This window comes from Ziziphus jujuba, chromosome 5 (assembly GCF_031755915.1).
Source record: "Ziziphus jujuba cultivar Dongzao chromosome 5, ASM3175591v1".
Lineage (NCBI taxonomy): Eukaryota > Viridiplantae > Streptophyta > Magnoliopsida > Rosales > Rhamnaceae > Ziziphus > Ziziphus jujuba.
In genome coordinates this window covers 323,958-335,475 of record NC_083383.1, presented here as the reverse complement: position 1 = coordinate 335,475, position 11,518 = coordinate 323,958, and the positions used below count along the sequence as shown (strand labels likewise).

General features: G+C 34.9%; 1 pseudogene; it reads left to right on the top strand.

Moving 5' to 3' along the window:
• The first annotated feature begins 1,178 nt into the window (after positions 1-1,178).
• On the top strand, positions 1,179-2,684 carry LOC125420235 (ATP synthase subunit beta, chloroplastic-like; annotated as a pseudogene).
• The last annotated feature ends 8,834 nt before the right edge of the window (positions 2,685-11,518 follow it).

Genomic DNA, 11,518 nt, shown 5'->3' with positions numbered 1-11,518 from the left:
GCTTTTGTATTTGTTGCTCAATATGGAAGCATGTCTTATTGTCTTTTTGATGTATTTAAAAGTATGAAAATTATAATGAAAATGTTGAGGTAGTAATATTCAAAAATTTTGAAAAACAACAATTTTGGTTCTCTCTCTCTCTCTCTCTCTCTCTCTCTCTCAACTACTACATTTGTTTCCTTCTTCTTCCCAAAAGCTAACAACCTTCTAAAGAACCCCAAACCTCCATTAAAACCAGAAATAAAACTTTAACAAACCCAAAAAAAACAAAATCAAGAACCAAGAACCAACAACAATCATTCTTGACTAACACCTTGAATGATTGTGCTCTAGGGTACAACAACATAAACCTACACCAAATTCCATCATGCTTGTGGTGACATAAGTCCTTCCTTACAACTCATGAATAAGAATTCTCGCAATACCAAGGTCTATTCAACATGAATTAGGAGTTAATGAAACTTTTCATAGGAATCTTTCACAAAATTATCAACTAATTAGAATGGTTTGTTATTAGACTGTGGTATTCAATTCGCCAAATACATCATTGTTGTATACTCTTTCATATGTATGGCGCAACCCACTATTTAGTTTTCAAAGCTTCTAATCTCTTACCTTTTTTTTAATCAAAATATTTAAGAAATTCGCTCTTGACAGTAATATATGTTGTATATGCAAATCCTAGATGTAAAAATATGCATAATTCATTCATGAATAGAAAGAAAGAGTATAGGTATAAAAAAAGAAAAACAATATAATAAATAATAGGCTAGGCGTAAATTAATATGCTGAAATAGGAAATAGGACATGAAATAAGGGCCGATGAGATAGAAAAAAGGAATCATAAATATAATAGAGTTCAGGCTCGAATTCCATAGATAATATGGTTTGTATTGTCTATAATGATAGGCAAATGAAACACTTTCTTAAGATTTTTATTCATATACTTGATATTTTGAAAATGGATTTTGGTTGAACTTGAAAATTTTCATTGAAATTGAATAAGTAAACAACTGGATTGCATTCGGTTGGACAGCCCTAACAACATCGAGTGCTAGCGCCCATATTTGATTTCTGATTGAAATATTGAATTAACCGATTAACTTAGCTTACTATTGAACATTTATTTTTTATTTCAATATTTTTTGCAAAAAATTTTGACATCTTTTTATTTTATTATGAGAATGAATCCTACTAGTTCTGGTCCTGGGTTTCCCATGCTTGAAAAAAACAACTTGGGGCGTATTGCTCAAATCATTGGTCCAAGTATTGGATGTAGCTTTTCCACCGGGCAAGATGCCTAATATTTACAACGCTCTAGTAGTTAAAGGCCAAGATATTATTGGTCAAAAAATAATGTGACTTGTGAAGTATAGTAATTATTAGGAAATATTCGAGTTAGAGCAGTAGTTATGAGTGTTACAGACGGTCTAACAAGAGGAATGGAATTGATTGACACAGGAACTCCTCTAAGTATTATAGTCTGTGGAGTGACACTAGGATGAACTTTCAACGTGCTTGGAGAGCCCGTTGATAATTTAGGTCCTGTAGATGCTCGCACAACATCTCCTATTCATAGATCAGCGCCTACCTTTATACAGTTAGATACAAAATTATCAATTTATGAAACAAGAATTAAAGTAGTAGATCTTTTAGCCCCTTATCACCGTGGAGGAAAAATAGGACTATTCGGGGGAGCGGGAGTGGTCAAAATAGTATTCATTATGGAATTGATCAATAACATTGCCAAATGTCATGGAATGTCATGGGGGCGTATCCATATTTGTTGGAATAGGTGAACGTACTCGTGAAAGCAATGATCTTTACATAGAAATGAAAGAATCTGAAGTAATTAATGAAAAAAATATTTCAAAATTAAAAGTAGCTCTAGTCTACGGTCAAATGAATGAACTGCCGGGAGCTCTTATGAGAGTTGTTTTAATTTCCTTAACTATGGCATAATATTTTTGAGATGTTAATGAACAAAATGTACTTCTATTTATTGACAATATCTTTCGTTTTGTCCAAGCGGGATCTGAAGTATCGATTTTGTTGGGTATAATGCCCTCCGCTATGAGATATCAACCCACTCTTAGTACCAAATGGGTTCTTTACCAGAAAAAATTAATTCTACCAAAGAGGGGTCCATAACTTCTATTCAAGCAGCTTATGTACCCGTGGACGATTTAACCGATCCCACTCCAGCCACAACATTTGCACATTTAGATGCTACTACTATACTATTAAAAGGATTGGCTACCAAAGGTATCTATCCAGCAGTAGATCCTTTAGATTCAACGTCAACTATGCTCCAACCTCAGATCGTTGGCGAAGAACATTATGAAATTGCACAAAGAGTTAAACAAACTTTACAACATTACAAAGAACTTTAGGACATTATGGCTATCCTTGGGTTGGATGAATTATCTGAAGAAGATCGCTTAACAATAACAAGAGCATGAAAAATTAAGCGTTTCCTATCACAACCCTTTTTCATAGCAGAAGTATTTACCGATTCATCAGGGAAATATGTTGGTCTAGCAGAAACAATTAGAGGATTTAAATTAATCCTTTCTGGCGAATTAGATGGTCTGCCTGAACAGGCTTTTTATTTGGAAGGTAACATCGATGAAGCTACTGCAGAGGCTATGAACTTAGAAATGGAGAGCAAATTAAAGAAATGACCTTAAATATTTGTCTACTAACTCAAAACGAATTGTTTGGGATTCGAAGGTGAAAGAAATATTTTATCTACTAATAGTGGACAAATCGGCATATTACCAAACCACGCACTTATTGCCACAGCTGTAGATATCGGTATTTTGAGAATACACCTCAATGACCAATGGTTAATGATGGCTTTGATGGGTGGTTTTGCTAGAATAGGGAATAATGAGATCACTGTTTTAGAAAATGATGAGGAGAAGGGTAGTGACATTGATCCACAAGAAGCTCAACAAACGTTTGAAATAGCAGAAGCTAACTTGAGTAAAGCTGAAGGCAAGAAACAAACAATTGAAGCAAATCTCACTCTCAGACGAGCGAGGACATGAGTAAAGGCTATCAATGTGACATCATAACTAGGTGGTGGGTCTGAATAAGCAAAATAAGGTGTATAAACAGAAGTTCTATTTATACACCTTATTTTGTTTGCTTCTGTTGATTGAAATTGAATAAGAATCAAATATGATCAAGTAGAATCGACTTCTAGTGAAACAAAAAAAATATTTAATTCGAAAATAAATAGATAAATAGAGTAGGATGAAAAAGAGACAAAATCAATAAAAGAGCATGAGTAGAAAAATGCATTAGAGACTATTCATGCTGGTATCGAATAAGTTCTACCTACTATTGGATTTGAACCAATGATTCTCGCCGTATGAAAGCAATACTCTAACCACTGAGCTAAGTAGGCCGTTTATCATCACAAAGATAAACAAGTGTGACCTATCACATTGATAGATTATAAATGGAATATTGTTTATAAGCAATACCAATCAAATGAATCAAAGAGATATGATGTTGGATCATGTAATATTAATCTTGACAAGAAATTTGATACGAACCTAGGACGATATGGGCCTAAACCCGTATTATATTAGCCCGGATCTAATTATGTTCAAGTTCTAATGGTCACCTTGACCCCTAACCAACTTGTGATTAGAGCCTTGGTATAATGAAGATGCCACAATAGATGATGGATATCCTATTGATAAGTCAAATTAGACACTCATTCACTAATGATGGTTTAGGTGTTCAAAAGAATAAAGAGAAATTCAATCTCACAAAATAAATTCTAAATATTATTAATGGTGTGTTCTTCCTAGAAAACAAGCCCTTTTATAGGATAAGAGAAACCAAAATAAAACCTTAAAAATAAAAGGAAAAACCGGCCAATAGGATTAGGAAACTAGCATGGCCGAATTTTCTCTCTCCTTTCCTAAACTAATTTTGATTAATTAATTCCTTTATTTTGAATTAGGAATTACTCTATTTACAATGAGAATAATAAAATAGTAACTTTCCTAAACTTATTTTTCCAGCACATAAATAAATAAAAACCAAAAGTAGAGGTAATTTCCTAAAACAAAAAGTAGAAATCAAAGTAGGAAACTAAAATACTATCTTTTTTACTAAATTGACTTTAAACAATCTTTGATCAATTTAAGCTCCAAATCAGCTTCCATATGCTTTGTAGGATTCCAAATAAGCTAATCATGAATTCCCACACGTTTCCCTTGCTTGGAGGAAAGAGAAAAAGCCAACTCAGCAAAATACAGTAAAGCTAGCGGGTAATACAGCAAACCCAATCTCCAAGTTCAAAGACAACTTGTTTTCAGCCTTGATTAGCATTCCTTGCATATTGCTCAGTCCTCCTATCAATATTTGCCTTAGTCTTTTCATGAATCTGCTTCACAAAATCATCTTTTTGTTTTCCATCTAAGTTAGCATGTTCACTCAAAGGTAAAAGGTGTAAAATCTAATGGAGTCAAAGGATTAAACCCATAAACAATTTCAAAAGAAGTAAATTTAGTCGTTGAATGCAAAGATCTATTACAAGCAAATTCAACATGTGGCAAGCATTCCTTCCAAGTTCTCAAATTTCTACTAATTAATGCTCTCAACAATGTAGACAAAGTTCTATTCACTACTTTGGTTTGTCCATCAGTTTGTGGATGACAATTAGTTGAAAATAAACACTTAGTACCTAACTTAACCTACAAAGTTTTCCAAAAATAACTTAAGAACTTAGCATCCCTATTCGAAACAATAGTCCTAGGCATTCCATGTAATTTCACAATTTCTTTGAAAAATAAATTAGCAACATTAGATGCATCTTTCATTTTATTACATTCAATAAAATGTGCCATCTTAGAAAATCTATCTACAACAACAAAAATTGAATCCTTACCTATCCTTGACCTAGGAAAACCAAGAATAAAATCCATAGAAAAATCTACCCATGAATAAGAAGGAATTAGCAAAGGATGGTACAACCTATGCGGTTTCAATGTGGACTTGGTCTTTTGGCATTTCAAGCATCTTTCACATATTTTCTCAAAATCCCTCTTCATGTCAGGCTAATAAAAATGTTCTTGCAGAAAGGATAAAGTTTTAAAAACACCAAAATGACCCATTAAACCACCCCCATGACCTTCCCGAACTAGTAACTCTCTAATGCTCTAATTAGGCACACAAAGTTTGGTTTCTCTAAACAAATATCCCTTAAATATGTAAAATTTATTAAATCCATGTTTCAAACAGATTCTAAATATTTCTTCAAAGTCACTATCATGCTCATAAAGTTCCTTTACTCATTCAAAACCAAGCAATCTAGCATCTAAGGTAGAAAAGAGAACATACCCTCGGGATAATGCATCGGCAACCACATCTCCCTTACCTTTCTTGTAGCGGATCACATATGGAAAGGTCTCAATAAATTCAATCCACGTGGCATGCCTTCGGTTGAGCTTCCCTTTACCTTTAATATGGTTTAAAGATTCATGATCCATATGAATCACAAATTCTTTTGGCATGAGATAGTGCTGCACGTTTCCAAAGCCCTCACCAAAGCATACATTTCCTTGTCATATGTCGGGTATCTTAGTGCAACTCCATTTAATTTCTCACTAAAGTGGGCTATGGGCCTTCATTCTTGCATTAAAACAGCTCCAATAACTACATCTAATGCATCACACTCAATTTCAAAAGTTTTAGAAAAATTTGGCAAAACTAGTAAGGGTGCATTACATAATTTTTCTTTCAACAAATTAAAAACTTTTTCTTTGCAACTTCATTCAAAGGTGCTACGATGGTGCTAAAGTCCTTGGAAAATCTTCATAGAAACTTGCCAAACCATGAAAGCTCTTCACTTGCGTGGTAGATGTTGGTGTCAGCCACTCCTTGATTGCTTGATCTTTAGATTGATCAACTTTGATTCCTACAGCACTTACTACAAATCCTAGAAAAACAAGCTCATTTTGCAAAAGTCACATTTTTTCATGCTAGCAAACAACTTTTCTTTCATAAGAATATTTAAAACTTGCCTAAGATGTTCTACATGCTCATCAAAATTTCAGCTATACACTAAAATATCATCAAAGTACACAACCATAAATTTACCAATAAATGGACACATATTTAGTCTCATGAAAGTACTAGCTACCTTAGTTAATCCAAAAGGCATGACTAACCATTCATATAGCCCATATTTAGTCTTAAATGCGGTCTTCTATTCATCACCTTCTTTCATCCTAATTTGATGGTATCCACTCCTAAGATCAATTTTAGTAAACATGCAAGCACCATGCAATTCATCAAGCATATCATCTAACCTAGGAATTGGATGTCTATATTTGATGGTGATATTATTTATGGCCCTACAATCAATACATATTCTCCAAGAACCATCTTTTTTAGGCACTAATAAAATAGGAAGAGCACATGGACTCATGCTCTCATGAATGTACCCTTTATCAAGTAACTCACTTACCTGCCTTTGTAGCTCCTTTTTTTCTTCAGGATTACTGCTATATGCAGGTCTATTTGGTATGGCAACCCTGGGACAAAGTCAATTTGATGTTCAATCTCTCTAATAGGTGGTAATCCATTTGGAATTTCACCTTGAAAAACATCTCCAAAATCTTGCAAAAGAGAAAGAATTGAACTTGGCAATTCAAGTTCTTCAAAGTTAGCTTGATCATTAAAATAATTATCTTTATAAATCATGATCAGCAATGGTTTCTTACTCAAGATAGCTTTGTTAACATCCCCAAAACTCAAATAAAATTTTTTATTTTTCCTTTCTTTTCTTTCTTTTCCTTTCTCTCTCTTGGCCACCACACACCTTTCCTCTCTCTCGGGTTTTTCACTATGGCTCTCGAGTTTCTCTATTTTTCTCACTCCACTTTTGGCTTTCTCATGGTTTTCCCACTTAATTTGTGTTTTAGATTGCTTACCTTGGACATCAAGCTCAGAGTTACCTTCTTGGATGGTTGGTGAAGCTGTTGGTGCCATACTAGCTTTGTCCTTGAGTTTTTTGGCCTTCCTCATTTGTTGTATTTGTAATTGGTCTCTATACACTTCCTTGGGAGTCAATGGCTCCAGCTTAACCTTCTTACCTTTAAATCTAAAAACAATACAATTCTCTCGACCATAATGAATAGCATCTTTATTAAATTGCCATGGTCTACCTAATAGAATATGTCCAGCATGCATAGGCACAACATCACGCAAAACAACATCCACATGCTTACCTATGCTAAATTTTAACTTGGCTTGTTTATTCACTTTCATCTCACCATTATCAGTAAGCCATTGTAACCTATAAGGTTTGAGATGTTTAGTTGTTGCTAAGCCTAATTTATCCACCACAATGTTACTAATTATATTTGTACAACTTCCACTAACAATTATCACACTACAAACTTTACCTTAGATTTCACATTGGGTGTAGAAGATGTTTTCCCTTTGAACTTGATACTCATCCTTGTATACAGCAAGTACTCTCCTTGAAACCAAGTTTAATTCAACATTGGCTGCATGGAGTGTCTCAGCTTCATTGTCAAGTTCTTCCTCTCCTTGTTCGATCTTACACTCACTTTCTGATTTTAGTCATGCCTTTTGGTTAGTCACTTTCTGTTTTAACACCATGATTCTTCTATTCGGCAATTGGCTAGTGATGTGTCCCATCCCTGGCACTTAAAACAAATAATTTCTCTAGATCTTGAACATTTAGGATTATATTTTACCTCATTCTTTAGTGCTTGGACAGATTCGGTTCTAGCCTCCCTCTTCGGCCGATTTGAACTTTCTTCTCCAACTTTTGGCTTTACCTTATTTTCAAAGGTTGGATTATTTTTCCAGCCACTTGGATTTGATATTCCACTGTTGGAAACACCTCCAAACCATGTGATGTGATTCCGCCCGAGCCCGCTCCACCGATAACCCGCTGGGGTGCTGACTCGACATGGATGAAGACTAGACCAACCACAAGAGCTCAAATTAAGAGATTTAAGGACAACCTAGGAGTATTTATATAGGGGGTAATCAATCCCAACAGAGCTTGTCCATACTTGAAGAGACAAAGCCTATTCTAAGCATCCAAGTGGTGGAAGCCGATACGGACCCGGGTGACGGTTTTGGTACATTTTTGGAGTCTGGGAAGCATGAAATGGTTCCAATGATTTATGGGTTCAATACATATGCCTAAGAGGTTATGGAATCAAGTTAAATCAGCCTCAAATGCAATAAAAAAGGGCTTGTACGGACAGCATCAACAATTTGGCCGAATTTGCTGTATTGCTTGCTGGCTTTACTGTATTTTACTGTATTAGCCTTTTCTTATTTTTCCAAGCATGGACAACGTGTGGGCCTTCATATTCAGCTTATTTGGCATCCTACAAAGCAACTAGAAGCTGATTTGGAGCTCAAAGAGGTCAAAGATTGATCAAAGTCAATTTGATCAAAAAGGCTAGCATTTTTAGTTTCCTAATTTATTTTTACTTTTTGTTTTAGGAAACTACCATTACTTTTTGGCTTTTATTTATTTATTTTCTGGACAAATGACATTAGAAAGGTTTTTATTTTATTCTTTCCATTGTAAATTAATTAATTCCTAATTTAACATAAAGGAATTAATTAATCAAACTTAGATTAGGAAAGGAAGTATAGTTTCGGCCAACTACGTTTCTTTATGTGTGTGGCCGGTTTTTCCTAGGGTTTTTAGGGTTTATTTTGTTTCTTTCAAACCTATTTAAAGTCTTATTTTTCAATAAGAATACAACTTTGATTTGACTAAAAAAAAAATACTTGTGAGATTAATTATCTTTTTGTTCTTTGAGAACACCTAAAACACCATTAGAGAATTGGTTGTTTTAGCTTGACTTATCAATAGGTTTTCCATCCCCTATTGTGGCGTCTACATTATACCAAGGTTTCTAACCATAGGTTGGTTAGGGGTTGAGGTCCATCCCATTAGAACTTGAACTTAATTAAAGATCCGGGCTAATATAATACGAGTTTAGGAGCAGGTCGTCCTAGGTTCGTATCATTTGGTATAAGAGCTAAATTTTGTTTAGGTTTGATCTATCTTTATTTGGTTTATTTGTTTTTGTGTTATTCTGAAATTTTAGCATTAGGTTAAGGTTGCATCCATCCTATACACGTTCAGCATCTTTAAAAAATAAAAAATAAATTCATTCCTAGTTGAATTAGAATTTCCTAGTTTTATCGTATTTTTGTTTCCTAGTTTGTTGGTTGTTTTTCATCATTGTTCTTGTTGATTTTTGTTTTTGTTGATTTTGTCTTTGCTGTTTTAGTCTCAAATATTTGCATTCATATATTCCAAAAAAAAAAAAAGAGTTTGCGGCAACATTTAAAAAAAAAAGAAGAAAAAACTGCACATTTGTGTTTATTTGGAGGTCACGGGTTTGGTGTTTGTTTTGGAGTTGGAATTGTAATTTTGGTAATTATTCTTGCTACTGCAGTTGTTTATGTTCTGTGAGTTAAAAAAAAAAAAAGAAAGAAGAGGTAAAGCTGAATATAAAAAAAAAAAAAAAAAAAATTCGGTTTGTTGGAGTTTGATTTGTTTGCTGGAAATTTGTTGGAGCTGCTGTTTTTTTTTATTATTTATTCAATATTTGAGTTGCTGGGAAATTATTTTTGCTGCTGGATATTTGGATTTTGGGTGCTTAAATTATTTGGATTAAAATTAGTTAAATGATTTGATACAAAACTTGAATTACAAGAACAACAACCAACAACTATTCTATATTTTTGTTCAATTTGATTCTTGTTCGTATTTGAATTTCATTTTCTGGAATTTTATTCTTGAACTCATAATCTACTACCATGTGGTGCAGTTTTCAAAAATTCCAACGTTTTCCCATTATTTTGTGTTTTCTTGTCTAGAAAGCCGAAAAATTAGGATTTGTTGGATTCTTTCGGTATTGCCTACTTTTTGCTACTGTTTTGTTGATAAGTTTAATTAAAACATATTAGTGATCTAATTGCTGTTTTGTGAGTGTTTTAATTATAACTTTGAGATAATTCATTGAGTGGAAAAAGGCAAGAGTGTGTGAGCTTAAAAGAGGGTAAAAAGCCGAAACAAGTGTGCAAACACGAGTGTCGAGTCTTCATTTAAGTGAAACACGTAAGGGAGTGAAATTGGTAAGGTCCTATTTTATTTCTATTGCATTATTATACTAACATGACAGAATCAAGAATGAGGAGAGGAGATCCACCTTTGAGGATCAATGAGGAGGAATCTGTAGCATTCCATGGCGATGCCCGAGCTACGAGGAATGGAGACCAAGTGGACATGAGAGCTGTTTTGGAGTCAATACAGCGGGTTAGTGCTCAAGTTGAGCATGTGAATCAAAGGATGGGAAGGCTAGAAGTTTCCCAAGGAATTCCGAACACAAGAAATAGGCAAGAATTCCATGGAGGACGAGGCCAAAGATGAGGAGGTCGCGAAAGATCGAGAGAGCAATTTGATGAGGAGCCATTCGGTGGAGACTTTGAGGAAGGTATGGATGAAGCTTTTGCTGCCCAAGATAGAGCTGGCCGTGGAAGATATAGGAGGGAAGAAACAGATGACAATCTTAGCAATATCAAGACCAACATCCCACCATTCATGGGAAAAAGTGACCCCGAAGCATATTTGGAGTGGGAAGAAAAGATGGAGATGATATTTGACCGCCATAATTATTCGGAGGCTAAGAAGGTGAAATTGGCAGCAATGGAGTTTGGACATTATGCACTCCAATGGTGGACCAATGAGCAAAACACCCGAAGGAGAGTTGGTGATGACTTGATTACTACATGGCGACAAATGAAAGGAGCCATGAGGAAGCGATTCTTACCATCACACTATCATAGGTTGCTGCATCAAAGACTTCAATCTTTATCTCAAGGACATCGATCCATGGAGGATTATTACAAGGAGATGGAGATGCTTATGATGAGATTGAACTTGAATGAAGATAGGGAAGCAACCATGGCAAGGTTTCTTGGTGGTTTGAATCGTGAAATAGCCAGTCAACTAGAATTGCAAGAATATGTGGAATTGGAGGAGATGATGCATGTGGCTATTAAATTAGAGCATCAATTCAAGAGGAGGGGTGTAAGATCATGGTTTGGAGGTGTTTCCAACAGTGGAAGGTCCAATTCAAGTGGCTGGAGGAACAATCCCATCTATGAAAGCAAGCCAAAGCCGAAAGTCAAAGAAGAAAGTTCAAACTGGCCAAGGAAGGAGACTAGAACCAAATCTGTCCAAGCACGAAAGAATGAGGTAAAATTAGATCCTAAACCTTCTAGAACTCATGATGTTGTGTGTTTTAAGTGCTAGGGAGGAGGACACATTGCTAGCCAATGCCCGAATAGAAGAATCATGGTGTTAAAGGGTAATGACGAGCAAGAATCGGAAAGTGAAGAAAGTGAGGATGAAGCCAAGCAAGAGGAGGACGACTTAGAGGATGAACCCAAAACCTTGCAAGCATCCAATGCTGAATTAAAC